At 36.6% G+C, this 15,370-nt stretch overlaps 1 protein-coding gene across 1 annotated transcript in view; it reads left to right on the forward strand.

The window, feature by feature from the left end:
* DIAPH3 (diaphanous related formin 3) overlaps nucleotides 1-15,370 on the forward strand; it is a 487,836-nt gene that overhangs the window by 401,412 nt on the left and 71,054 nt on the right. The window lies entirely within an intron of this gene.

Raw genomic sequence — 15,370 nt, forward strand, 5'->3', positions numbered from 1 at the left:
TTTGAGACTATAAAAACTAACACTTTTTTGGTGAAATTTATAGCACTTGACAGTTTTTGGAGTGCTTTCTTGTTTGGTCTTAACATATCGGTGGGCAGTTTTACAATTTGCTTCTATTATGCTGAAATATCTGTAAGTACATGAAATGTGTTTATACCAAATTGGATAGAAGTTACAACTGTACTGGAGTTTCTCTTCACATACCTTTATACTGTTTTATTTCATTGAAAATGACAAGTTTAATTATGATTAAAATGTAGGAATTATTTGGAAAATACTGGCCATCAGGCAGTGTTGTAGGGGATCTTTGCTTTTCTTCCCTCTCATTTTACACCTTTGTTTTCTATCTCAAAAATCTCACTGCGGCCACTGCTCAGACATGTTCAGATGAAGTCATTTCCCCCATGTAATGCAGTTTTGAGTCCCAAGCGATCAATTTGATGAAATACTATATTTTGCAGGCTTGCATTTCCATAGCATCTGGAGTCATAAAAAAAACTTTGTACTGCGTTTGGTCTGAAGTTTGACAATTTACAAAAACTCTTGTTTTCATAAATTAGAATTACATAAATAAGTATCTAGACATTCATGAAAATAAAAACCTCAGATATTGAAATTCCTGGAAAGTCTTGTAATATTTGCCCTTCACCATTAGATTGGACTAAAATTAGACTTAGTCATGTTTATTTGTCTATCCATCAAAACATTATTTCGTTCCCTGACCTGGTTTGGCCAGTATTAACCAGCTGTGGTGTCCAGGTAACGTCTAAAAGGCTTCCCAGTATTGTTTCTGCCAGACAGTAAGTCTTACTTTTCACAAATGGCTACTTCCTATAGAAAAGTGTTTCTTTTTTAAAGATCTGTTACAAAATGAAAATAAATGTCTACGTAAGTAAAGGGATGCAATTTCTGGTCAGATTATATAGACGTATGTTTATACCAAAACCAATACTAGCTAATATGCTCAGTGAAAGTTCAGTTCTTTCTCTCTTCACCTCCCCCTCCCCGCAACTCACCCACATCCCCAGAAAATTATTTATAAAATGTAATCAAATTGAGCATTATTATGCTTATCATATCTACTACTTTTTTTTTATTTAGACTTTTTTTATTATAGTATTTGTACTTACTGTTATTCTCAAAGGAGACCGTGGTTTAAAATGACGGCATTATTACTAGTTGTGAAGTCACGCTAACACTATGGCTGAAGGAAAGGAGAGACCAGGGTGGACTCAGTCTGGAATCCCAGCTCTGCTCCTCTGTGCCAGGAGGTACTGCATCTCTTTGCACCTGGGTTCCATCGTCTGTCAATGGGCAGATCGGATGCCCACCATGTAGGGTATTTGTGAAAACTGAATTGAACAAACTGTGCAAAGCACTATGCATTTAATACATGTGAACAGTTATAATAGATGATAATATCTGGTCCTGTGCTGACAAGGAAGTTGGCTGGGAAGGAGACTGTACTCTAGAACTATTTGAGTTTTGAAAATTTTAGGAAAGAAGATCGTCATCTGCCAAATTATGCCAACTAGCCTCCTTGTCCCGTGCTGCACGAGCATATCCCCGTCCTGCTCATTAAGAAGTGCCCCTGGATCAGAGCCACGGAACGGTTTACGTGGTTTACGTGGCTGCGAGCAGCGCAGATCCAGTTTGTAGCTCGACTGCAGAGCCAAGGCAGCTCTACCAGTGGTAGCCAAGGCAGCTTATTTTTAAGTCATTTAGATTAGTTTTTCCATTTTACTTGTCCTACTACCAAATCAATTTCAAGACATTTTAAAAATTTACTTCAAAAAAGTGAGATAAATACGCTCCTGCTTGATTTGAAATGATTTAGAAGACCTGTAAGATTGTACTTCTTGATATAAATTGCTTAGACATTGTTGCTCCCTCCTTCATACAATTATAAACATCTAGAGCTTGGTTCACCCTCCAGGTTTAAGGAATGTTAATTTTTCACGGACCATATACATTTATATCGGAGCAACTGATAGAGGGAAAAAAATGGATTTGAAAATAACATTTGCAGCAATAAAAGTAAGGGATGCCTCCTATGGTAGGAAATGGGAAAATCAAGTTAAGAGGAATCTAATTTAATCACTCTAATTATTTTATTGGAATTTTAAAAGAATGGATCAATAATGATCTTTTGTTTCAGACTATTAACAGCCAGAAGCTTGGCTCACAAAATTAAGAAATCAGTTCTTGTTAACTAAACTTAAATATGATGGCAGAGATCTTTGTGCCGTGAATCGAGAGCCTGATCCCCGGGTATTTTGTTCCATACTTGGTATAATACAGTACACTGTTCTCAGCCAAAGCCCTATGTTGTCCGGGCAACTCCCGTTGCCATAGCAATGAAATTCTTTTGCGGGAGCAGGGCGAATGCTAATTGTAGCCATTTGTTGTTCCTTCTGTTGATCCCTTAACTAGCACAGTTGTAGAGCAGCCAGAGACTCTGGGTGAACAGCACGGAGTGCCCCCAAAAGCATTGCTGCTGAAGGCATCCGCCTGCACTGCTAAAAATCATCCGAGCAGGCGAGGGCTGACAGTGCCACAATGTGGGCAGAAGCACAGCTTGACTCAGACCCTGACAACTGTTGATCTGGGACTGAGAGGGAAAGAGAAGACTGTTTAAAACCTGTTGAGAAGGTACTGATGACGTGGAGATTAATTTGACACCAGTCCCTCAGAGGTAGGTGCTAGGCATATCATAACAACTGTTTATCCAGGCTAAGCTCCATACTGGGATGCCCAGAGGCTGTAGGAGAGAAATCAATGATTCTTTTATTTCCTTCTGAAACAATGTTACTGTGGCCTAAGGTGCAAATAGTCATTTGATTAGAACCTGCCCATTGTAATTCACATAGGTGTTAGATTCAGTTTGCACTGGTAACTCCTTTCTCTCTTTATAATCCCTTATTTTTAGAGACTTATGATTTAACTGCCAGAAATTAGTTGAAACTGAAAATCAACTCAGCATAAATGAGAACAGACCCCTTTTGAAAAATAAATGACAAAGTGGTATCTACCAACTGTATGGTCTTTTATGCTCATTTAATTTGAGAGAATGTTCTTAAACCTAGCAAGTTGTAATTTGTTATAAAGCCTAATTGCTCTAGGTACTTGGGGAAGAAAGAAATTAATGGTAAGAGAAATTATAATGGTAAGAGAAAACACAGGAGCTACTATTACATTTAACCTTTAAAAGTGTTTTCACCCATAAAAGTGGTCAAGTTCATGAGGTTTTTAAAACCAGGGACTGTGTAAATATACTAATAAATTTCAAGGTCATTTTTTAGGTATAAATTTAATATATATGCCTGAAGGTGTTTCCTGGCTGAAATGTTCTTAAAATTCAGAGGAACTAGTATTTTAGGCTTGTTCTATCCAGCTAGCCCTCAACATAGCTTTATGTTTGTTTGTATTGAAATGGTCAACACTGGCATAAGGATGGCCCAGTCATAACTACAGCTTCCTCTTACTGTGCAGGTTGAAAGAAAGCCTTTCAATTCAGTGTGATTTCTTTTTCCTTGATAGAACTCCATGTATATTTAATGTTTTTATCACTTGTCCTCCTCTTTCCAGGGAGACAGTTACCAGAGTATCATTCACTACCGAGAAAGAAATTAGCTTCTGATGAGAGTGATCATAAGTCATTTGCATGCTTCAAACACCAAACAAATTAGTCCCATCTCATTGATTAAAATAGATACTCAGTCCATAAATTCCAAGGAGAAAAGAATTAAAATCTATTTGTTGAAATTTTCCAAGACCTACTGTTTTTATATTTTTAATTAAGACAAAAAATACCTATAAATTATATGTATAGCAAATACTATATTCTAAATATGATATGTGTTTTATTTATGAATTTTATATGCGAGGTATCAGATATTTCTTAATAAGCCCTTGGAATACTTTAAAAGGTTATTTTTATTAAACCCTCAATTGTAATATATTTGGCTATACTTCTAAAACACTGTTCTCAGTGTAGTAAATGAGAAAAGTGCTCTAAAAGGTAAGAAATATTCAATTCCTTAGTCAACAGAGATCAAGTTACTGTCAAATTGACCACCAACCATGGCTTCCAGTCCCCTCAAATGATTAGGTCCCCCATAGGGTTGTGAAAACAAGGGAAGTTTAAAATATCCTCACCATGAGGATGCACATCCGTTTTTCCTTGGCAGAGAGAATTTGTGTGAACAGAAAACTTAGCAGTGGGCTGGAGGAAAACTGGCAGAATAGATTTCCATCATTATCAGACCACACAGTGGCCCTCTGGAGAAATAAGAGTAGACAGTCCATCCTCATTCCGCCAGCATGCTTCTCCTTAATGGCCAAAGAGATGAAGGGCCTAAGACCTGAACATGGGATGAAGAGTGCTCGGGTGTCAAGGAGGGCTCAGAAAGCCCATAATATCAATATAAACCTCACCAGGAAAGCCAGCTATGTGCGGTTTAAGTGCCCCACCAACTTTCTTCTGGGGACAGAATCACAGCCATGGCCTTCAGTGTAAAAATCTGCAGCCCGGTTTGTCTTACTGGATGCTTTGTAGGCCTTTGCTTTCAGTGAGGCAACATGCCCAACATCTGGCTAGCTTAGTTCACTTGGGCCACGACAAACTAAAGCATTCCCAGGTAATGTCTGGTGGACGCTGACTATCCACAGGCTTTTTGAATCATTTCCTTGATTGGAGTGAGACTTACACAAGGACTGTCACCTGCGAAGGAAGAGTTGACCATGAGGAAAAGGAATCCAGGGGACAAACTGGTTGCCTGCCTACCCTCAGTCTCATTAGGATGGCAGCATAATCACTTCCTAAGATGACAGGAAGTAAGTCACATTCCATTGAAATGTGAGACAGTTGCTGAGGAGAGAGGATATCTACAGGATGGTGTAACTCGAGCAATCCAAGAGATGTTGTCTGATGCTCATCAAGTCGGATGGCCCTCCCTTTCCGCTTCAGGTTTCTTTTAAGCCAGACCCCACTGGGAAAATGGGAGTGAGTGACCTGAATTTTAAAATTCTATTTTCATCCCTGCTCAAACCACTCACTCCTTGTCCCTACTTTTAAATAGAGGAAGCTTGAAGGAGCTAAGTCCTACTATGATTCCCCCCCCCCCCCCGAAGGTTGATGACCCATTCTAATAATGCATAGATGGAAGCTGGCTGATTTAAATATCTGTTCAAAAAATCTGTACCTTATATGGATATTTATTAGAAGATCCAGTTGCTCTTGATCTCTGCCGGAGTCCCCAGGACATTATCTGCATTTCTCTCCTTAAACATGTGTGCCTCAACAGTTCATGGTGTTGACTTCCCCCCACATATTGGTAATTGCTAACATAGGTCACCTTAGCGACCTATTAGATTGCATTTCTGTGTTTTACCGTTTGATTCGCTTTTATGATTGTTATTTATTATTAGTTATTTCAACCAAATTTGTCATCTACACAGTTTCGTAATTTTATCTGAATTATTTTTAATTGTACCCAGCATTAAGCGATTTGCTCCTAAGAAAGCTCATTAAAAACTAATGTTTCCAACTACTGATTATATACTCATACATTTTTGCATCTCTGCATGATTTTATAACTTTTAGGTACAACAGTTCAAGTTTTCAACTTTTAAAACTTAAATTTATTTTTCTCTTTGTCAGTCATCGCATGAAGATGATTAGTCAAGCCAATTATGAGGTCCATTTCAATGATAAATTATGCGTAATGAGAAAAACTATCAGTGGTTCCAAACCTTGCTGTTTGTCATAATCAACCAGGCAGCTTCTTTGAAAAGTAGTTGTATATGCCTCATTCCAGATCTACAGAATCAAAACTTTTGGGGGTGGGTGCTCAGGAACTGTTTATAAACAAATTCCCCAAGAGATTATTGTGTCCCTGAGATGTCCCTGGATGCAAGCAGAGCATTTTGGAAACAATGATCTGGAGTAATATTTCCCACTTTTTAATACCAGGTTTTAGTGTGACAACAAGGCTTAAAATCTTGATGTCTATTCCAGGAATATTCAGAACCACCTGGCTTATGTTTTTCTTTTTGGTTATTTTTTTTTTATATTTGTTTTTCTCTAAAAAGGAAATATTTTAAATATTTGAATATAAAGAAAATATACAACGAACATGATATAATGTATTATTGACTGAAAATAAGTTTAAAATAATGTAGAACATGGACAGAACTACTGTTTTTAAGGTATAAAAATTTGTTAAAGAAAAACAAAAAATTGTGACTTCATCAATCAGTGATTGGAAAGATTCATTTTCAATCCCTATCCTCCCAGACTATTTATTTAGAGCTTAAAATAATACTTTTAACATTTAAGCTGTCAAATAAACAGAACAAACATAAATGTCTGAAACTTCATGAGACTTTTTTTTTTTAATCAGGGAACAGACTGAGGAATCTCAGAGAGAAAGGATGGGGGGACAGATTAACCAAATTTATATGCATACCCCATGGACACAGACCATTGTCCTGTGAACGCCTGGGTGGGGGCGGGAGCAGGGTGAAGGGGTCAATTTGGAAAAAGGGGTGGAGGCATCTGTAATACTCTCAAGAATAAAGATAATTTAAAAAAATAAATAATTTTTAGAGAGTCCTAAAGTGTCCAAAGATTGTATGCACTCATTTTTAATCAGTTTGCTGGTGACAATTTCTCTGGAGCTGAGGAGAACAACTCTAGGTCCAGCCTGCTGTTCCCTAGCTAATAGCAACTCATTGTCTGTGCCAAGTCCAGGCTGCTGGTTAATGGGATTATAATGAATGACAACTTTATTTAGCCTACGTTTATGTGTGCAACTTGTTTTACTTCATATATTACATACACTTGGGAACTCTTAACTATTTGCTTGCAGGTGATTCTCAGTTAAGCAAGGAATATCTTTATTGTACATACCCAGCCATTAGTAAATCTATTTCTCTAGCCACTAAAATCATTGTAGGCCTGGAGCAACTTGTCTGCAGTACTACCTGTCCCCACTATTTTGCTTCCCCGCTGCTGGAAGTATCACTCTCCAGATGCACCATAAGAAATTGTGAAAACCTTTGGCATTCTGTTTTCAAAAGACCACTAACCCCTAGGTTAAGCAATATTCACACCTGAAATAGTCTCAGCCCTGCCATGTTGGGTTTGGGTCCTGTCTCCCTTCTTTTCTGCCTTCTCTTTCATTTTCTTGCTTTGTTCTCGTTAAGCATGCTTACAAACCTCAGGCTGTGTGTTAAAGCTGGAGGAGAGAGAAAGACAAAAAAGTAACTAAGTTTTAAACCCTTCCTTCCTGGCAGGCTCATGTTGTTGGTTCTTATGAAAGCAACTGCAGCAAGAAACCTTTCCTGAACAAAAGGGCTCGGAGTCTCACAAGTTGTCCACAGACTCCACTTCAGTCATTCTTAACTGAAATGCTTTAGTCTCTCCACATCTTGGGTCATTCCCTCTGAGATCCTTTTTCTCCTTTGTCCAGGCGCACTCTCAGGTCCAAAGCTCTCTTTCAGATGTCACCTTCCAGGCCACTCCTGTCCCAATCCTCCTGTTCAAAGAAAAATAATCCCTGCTGCTCTGTGCAGCTATAATAGAATGCTTTGCCTCTATTATTAGTTGGTTAGTTGTTGATGGAGTTGTCTCTCACTGGACTATGAACTACTGGAGTGCAGGGCCAGCTTCTTCATTGTGAATTTCCTCATGCTTAGCAGAGTGCCTGGCAGATAGTATGTATCCAATAAGCTTAGTGATTATTATTATTTCTACCCATAATGTCATCTGGCCTTAGATGATATTTTTTTAATCAGTTGGTATCATCAGTCCAAATATTGGGTATTACATCTTTATCTGGCATCAGACTTATTATCGTCTTTAAAAGTTGGATTTTATTTTTGTTTTTTTTTTTTATATTAATGATTTATTACATACATGCAGAAAATGCACAAATTTTAAGACTAAATAGAGTTCAATGTATTTTCTCAAAATGGACTATCCTTGTAACCAGCATTCATGGTGGTTTTAGCAGTATAAACATTTACCAGAGAAAATAGAGTTGATCCTAACATAAACAGTATAGAAATAGCATGTTCTGCACAGTTTTAGATGAGCGTATGTGTGTGTGCACGCACATGTGTGTATGTGTGTGTTCAGACAAGGGAGCGACAGTGACACCTGTGGTGTGTAGACATTTTTCCTCTATTAAAGAAAGTGCTTTTTTTATTCTCACTGTTGCAGTCCCTTGGCAATTTCGAAGGAAATTGAATTTAAATATGCTTTTCTAGCTGCATTTAAATGTATGTAAATGGATTGTAAATAAAAACTTTAAAGGAAATGAAAATGCTTTACAAATATCCCATTAATTCCCCAAGCATCTCTATATGACTCTGAAAAAGACAGTTGTCATAGAATCAAAAGGCTAGACGAAAACCTGCAGTAGATCTGTGAATAGCCATTACAGAAAGATAAGTGGCCACTTTTTCTTTAAAATGTGCAGAAAAGGAAACTTCATACTTTTTCATGGCACTCTCAGTTTGGGCTGTCATGCAGACCTGTGAGGGGGTAAGGCAAGGGTGGGAGCATTGTCTCCTTGGGTGCTGTCCCTCAGGCACCCACCTCCTAACTCCAACTCCACCTACTCTTTTTTTTTTTTTATTGATTTGAGAGAGAGAGGAGGGGAAAAGGAGAGAGAGAGAGCAACATCGATGAGAGAGAACATCGATTGGCTGCCTCCTGCATGCCCCCCACTGGGAATTGGGCCCACAACCTGGGCATGTGCCCTGACCAGGAATGGAACCGGTGACCTCTTGGTGCATGGGTCAATGCTCAACCACTGAGCCACACCGGCTGTGTTCCACCTACACTTGATTTCCTTTCCCATACTGGAAACCTCCTCCCCTGCCTCATCACCACCACTACCACATACACACCGCATACGTCACCAGGTACAATTTATTCCCCATCTCCCTAAGATTGCTCAAATCTGCCTTCCTCCCTTTGCATGCCCCTGTCTTCTTGCAGTCCACTAGATGGTTTTATTTCAGTTGGGCCCTGATCACTCTCCCTCCCTCCCGTTTTCCTTCCATCCAATCCATTCCTTCATACTCTGCAAAAGAGGTCACCCAAAAATACAAATATGTTCATGCTCTTTGTACATTCCAGTAGATTCGAGTGGAAACTCCCACATGATCCTGCTTGAACCTCCCAGGCTCATCTGGTTTGCAGTCTGGCCACATTCCAGCCCTTCCTGGTCTCACCACTGGCAGGCCATCCACATTCCCCACCCCACACTTGCAAAGTGTGCTGTTCTTTTATCTTCTGGCAGTGTTGCCTCTTTACTTCACGTTCCAACATTTCATTAAGATTAAAAATCTGAATGCCCTCTCTGAGAATATCCACCTCAAAAAGCTACCATTTCTTCAGTTCTGATGAGTCCTTTGAATTCACCATTGAAGGGTGGATTGTCAGAGCTGCCTAAATACAAACAGAAAGCGTGATAGAATCAAATAAAAACGTGACCTTGAGTGTAGAGTAGAAATATCTTAATCTGTTCTTTGTATACATTCTTTTCCTTGGTCTTTTGTTCCTCCATTTAACATCTATACTCAGATTGCTTGCTGGTTAGATTACTATTTATGGATGGCTTTTTTACCATCTATTCATAAGATATTATGATTTTTATCTTTCATTTTGTTTATGTGGTATATCACATTGATTAATTTATGAATATTGTACCAGTCTTGCATCCCTGGGATAAATCTCACTTGGTCATGGTGTATAATTTTTTTAATATATTGCTGGATTCAATTTGCTAAAATTTTGTTGAGGATTCTGGCATCTGTGTTCATCAGAGATATTAGCATGTAATTTCCTTTCTTTGTAGGGTCTTTATCTGGTTTTGGGATTAGTATTATGCTGGTCTCATAAAAAGAACTTGGAAATCTTTCTTCCACTTGAATTTTTTGGAATAGTTTGAGGAGAATAGACGATAGTTCTTTGAATATTCAGTAAAACTCCCCCGTGCAGCCGTCCAGACCAGGGCTTTTGTTTGCTGGGAATTTATTGATTGCTTCTTTTATTTATTTAATTGTTATTGATCTGCTCAGGTTTTCTAATTCTCCCCAGTTGAGTTTTTGAATAGTATATGATTCTAAGAATTTTTCCATTTCACCTAGGTTGTCAGATTTGTTGGCATATAATTGTTCATAATATTTTCTTACAGCCCTTTGTATTTCTGTGGTGTCCATTGTTACTTCCCCTCTTTCATTTCTGATTTTATTAATTTGTGTTCTTTCTTTGTTTCTTGGTGAGTCTGACTAAAGGTTGATCAATCTGGTTTATCTTTTCAGAGAACCAGCTCTTGGTTTCATTGATCTTTTGTATTTTTTTTTTTTTTTTTTTCAGTCTGTATGTCATTTATTTCTGCCCTGATCTTTATTATTTCCTTTCTTTTACTAACTAGGTTTTTCTTTTTGTTCTCTTTCTAAGTCTTTAAGTTGTTGGGTCAGATAGTTAATTAGACATTTTTCTTGTTTCTTGAGGTAGGCCTGCATTGCTATGAACTTCCCTCTCAGGACTGCTTTTGCTGTGTCCCATAGATTGTTTTATTGTTGTGTGTTCATTTTCATTAGTTTACAGGAAGTTTTTGATTTCTTTCTTGATCTCATTGGTAACCCATTCATTGTTTAACAACATGCTATTTGGCCTCCATGTGTTTGAGTGTTTTTATTGTAATTTATTTCTAGTTTCATGCCATTGTGATTTTAGAAGATGCTTGATATGATTTCAATCTTCTTGAATTTGTAGAGACTTACTTTGTGTCCTAACATGTGGTTTGTCTTTGAGAATGTCCCATGTGCACTTGAGAAGAATGTATATTCTGCAGCTTTGGGGTGAAATGATCTGTAAATATCAACTAAGTCCAACTGATCTAGTTTATCATTTAAGGACTCTGTTTTCTTGTTAATTTTTTGTCTAGAAGATCTATCCAGTGGTGTCAGTGGAGTGTTAAAGTCACCCACTATGATAGTATTGCTATTGATCCTTCCCTTAAAGTCCTCCAGAAGTTTTTAACTATATTTTGGTGCTTCCTTATCTGATGCATACATGTTTACCAGGGTTATATTCTCTTGTTGGATTGATCCCTTTAATATTATGTAATGACCTTCTTTGTCTCTTATTATATTCCTTGTTTTGAAGTGTATCTTATCAGATATGAGTGTTGTTACACCAGCTTCTTTTTTCATTTCCATTTGCCTGGAAATTTTTTTTTCATACCTTCACTTTCATCCTTGTGAGTCTTTTGTTGTGAGGTGGGTCTCTTGTAGACAGCATATATATGGGTCATGTTTTCTTATCCAGTCAGCTACCCTATGTCTTTTGATTGGAGCATTTAAGCCATTTACATTTAAGGTTATTATTGTTACATACTTATTAGTTGCCATTTTTATTTTATGCCTGTGTTCCTCTCGCTCTCTCTATTTCTTCTTTTACAACAATCCCTGTAGCATTTCTTGCAGTGCTAGTTTGGTGGTAGTAAATTCCTTCAGCTTTTTTTTGTCTGTGAAGCTCCTTATTTCACCTTCAATTTTGAATGATAGCCTTGCTGGATAGAGTAATCTTGGATTCAGACCCTTGCCTTTCATTACTTTGTCTACTTCATGCCAGTTCCTTCTGACCTGCAGTGTTTCTATTGAGAAATCAGCTGTCATAATGGGAGCTCCCTAGTAGGTAACTTTCTGTCTTTCTCTTGCTTTGTTTAAGAGTATTTCTTTGTCTTTAATGTTTGCCATTTTAATTATGATGTGTGTAGCTGTGAGTCTTTTGGAGTTTATCTTGCTTGGGACTCTCTGTGTTTCCTGGACTAGCGTGACTTTTTTCTTCACCAATTTAGGGAAGTTTCTGTCATAATTTCTTCAAACAGGTTCTCTATTCCTTTCTCTGAGTCTTCTCCTTCTGGTACCCCTATGATGTGAATATTGTTACATTTTATATTGTCCCAAAACTCCCTTAAACTCTCCTCCTGATTTTTAATTATTGCTGAACACTCTATGGGGAGAGATTGAGGTGGGTGGGTGGTGAGAGTGAGTTTGTATAGTCTCAAGTGGAGATTAAAGTCTTCAAATATTTTCTTTTTATTGCCCTGGATTTTCTCATACTTTTTGGTGTCCAGGTAGTTTGGCACTTAAGACACTGGCTTTTTATAACTGAACCTCATGGTCTTACTTGTTTGCTTGTTGCTATCACCCTGGGCTGTGAGGGTGACATGTCATCACTATTTCTCTTCAGCCTACATTCTGTACATGTATCGTGTGCAGTGTTTGGTTCCATCTCTTTCCTGCCCCAACCACTTCCTTTAATCAGATACCTTTCCAGGCTCTGAAACTTACTTTTAGGAAAATCTGTGTTTTTTAGATTTCTAGTATTTCTGCTGGAAATCTGCAAGGGTATGTGCTAGCAAGTGCTAGTTTCTGCTTCAGCATTTTGAAGATATGCCTGTTAGTGTGTATGATCCTTTCTAGTTTTCATGTAAAATTGAGGCTTTTTGTTTTCATTTAATTTTTTTTCTGGTTTTAGTTTTAATAGTTCTGTTATTTTTTAACTTTTTAACTTAATACGACATAATGCAGAAAAGTGCACAAATCATAATAATATAGTTGAACAACATGGAGTTGGGTGTGCCAACCTTTCCACCCTACATTGTCAAATTCATGTATAACTTTTGGCTCCCCAAAAACTTAACTGTTTACAGCCTACTATTGACCAAAGCTGTAGTGATAACAGCTGATTAACACATAATTTGTATGTTACATATATTACCTACTATATTCTTATAATAAAGTTAGCTAGAGAGAAGAGAAGAAAATGTTAAAATCATAAGCAAGAGAAAATATATTTATTATACTGTACATATCTGTATCATCTGTTTTAGACCATGCAGATTTTCTGTGAGTTTTTTCAAATTACCAATTGAAAAAAAAATGCATATAAGTGGACTTATGCTTTTCAAACCTTTGTTGTTCAAGGTTCAACTGTGTTCAATGTATTTTCTCAAAATGAACATGTCATATAACTCCACACATAACCAAAGAATTGAACGTCACCATTACCCCCAGATGCCCGATTTTCTCTCCCCTTTCAGTCACTAGCTCGTCTCCTTACCTCCTCCCTCACTTCCCAAGGATAACTATTCTGTACCTTCTAAGACTATCACTTACTTTTGCTTACCTTTGCTTTGTTTTGAACCTTTATATAAATGGAATATCACAGTCTGTTCTCTTTGGAATTTGCCTTGATTCACTCAACATGTCTGTTTGATTCGATTATGATGTTATACATAACAACTGTTTGCTAATATTTATTGCTGTCTAATATTCCACTATTTGAATAGTGTATAATTTGTCCAATCTGCTGTTGAAACATTTGCTTTGTTCCTAGCCTGAAGCTGTTCTGAGGGGTATTACTTATGAACATTCTCAAACATGTCGTGGTATACATAAGTATGCATTTCTGTCAAGTATACAACTAGAAGTGGAATTGCTGGATCACAGGGTATGTTTATGTTTAGTTTACATGAATTCTACCAGAAGATTTTTCAAAGAAATCTCACCAATTTATTCTTTTATCATCAGTGCATGAAATTACAGTTGCTTCATATCTCAACACTTGGTATTGTCATTCTTTTCAATTCTTTTTTATTTTAATCATTCTGTTTGTGTGTATTAGTATTACAGTGGGTCCTTTAATTTGTATTTCCTTTAATGTGTAATCTCTCTTATGAAGTGCCTGATCAAGTCTTTTGTCCATTTTTCTCTTGGGTTGTCTTTTTTGTATTAACTCAAGAAGTTCTTGGTATATTCTGGATGCAAGTTCTTTGGTGGATATATGTAACAAATATCTTCTCCCGCTCTGTAGCTTGCCCTTTCCCTTTTTTAGTGGTGTTTTTCTAAATAAAAGACCTTAGTTGTAATGTGGTCCAATTAATTAGCCTTTACTTTTCTGGTTAACACTTTTAGTGTCCTATTTAAGAAACCTTTGCTGACCTCTAGACTATGAATATATTGTTTTCTTCTAAAAGATGTTTTAACCTTCCTTATTTAGTGTTGCCATCTAGAATATGAAGTATTTAATCTTTTTTAAAAATACTTTTTTACTCATGCCTTTGTTTTGTATTTTTCATCTCTTTTCTTACATATTTACACTTTTTACTATGGTAATATATCCATAGCATAACATTTGTCATTATAACCATTTTTAACTGCACAGCTGAATGGCATTAAATACATTCATACAACCATCACCAGTATCCACCTGCAGAACTTCTTCATGTCCCCAAATAAAACTCTGTGTTCATTAAACGCCAACTGCCCATCTTACGTATATATATTTAAAGAATAATACTTTCTACCTTTCTTATCACAGATTTAATAATGCATGATCTGCATACAAAAACATTTTAAGTCCTTAATTTCTAATTTTTACAATACCTATTTTCTAACTTTAAATACAATCTGCCAAAAAAGACTACAGCTTAAGTATTTGAAAATGGTTTACTCTTGGCTTTATATGTATCTATATATTTTCTTAATTTATATAATCTTTATTGCACACTTATATTGAAACATCATAGAGAAGGCAGAAAAATAGTATGTCATTTGAGGCACTACTCATGATAAATCAGATAAGAAACTGTGAATGTGATTAGGATACAAGTAATTTCCACAGACATCTTTTTTTTTTTGCTATTTCTAAATTGTGTTAATGTTGAATAATAATTAAATAGATCAAATTCTGGAACTTATGTGACTTTATTTTATAAACTTTTACTATTGCTATATTAGCTATACTTGAATTGGCCTATAGATTTTATTTATTAGTCTACCTAATAATTTTTAATTTATTTAAGATTATATAAACCGTTTGGCATTATAGAGTGAACTGTATCTCTTGTAAGTCACATTTTGCAAGTCCATTCACTTATTGCTAGCAGTACTTAGAGCTGTACCTTGCATTAGTATTCTTGTCTCTGAAGTACACTTAAATCCATAATATTTTTATTATGTAGGTATGAGAAAAAATTTAAATAAGTAGTACAACAGCATAAGTGTTATCAGACTGTTTCTTTCCCTTTTAGGGATATGTACTCACATTTTCTCTTTGTATATTTGTGTCTCCTGCATACACCCCCAAAGATATCTCTAGGATGAGAGGAAATTTAAAGAAAAAAACTTCCCTGTATATTTCTACTCTCCTAACTTGTACCATTCTCTTTCTTTTAAATTGCACCTACTTAATTTTAAAGTTTCATTTAAGTTTATCATGTTCTCTTGTCAGGAATGACAGCTGGTTAAACGGTGAAGGTGACTAAATGGCTGGTGGGCA

This window comes from Molossus molossus, unplaced genomic scaffold, assembly GCF_014108415.1.
Source record: "Molossus molossus isolate mMolMol1 unplaced genomic scaffold, mMolMol1.p scaffold_m16_p_9, whole genome shotgun sequence".
NCBI classification, from domain to species: domain Eukaryota; kingdom Metazoa; phylum Chordata; class Mammalia; order Chiroptera; family Molossidae; genus Molossus; species Molossus molossus.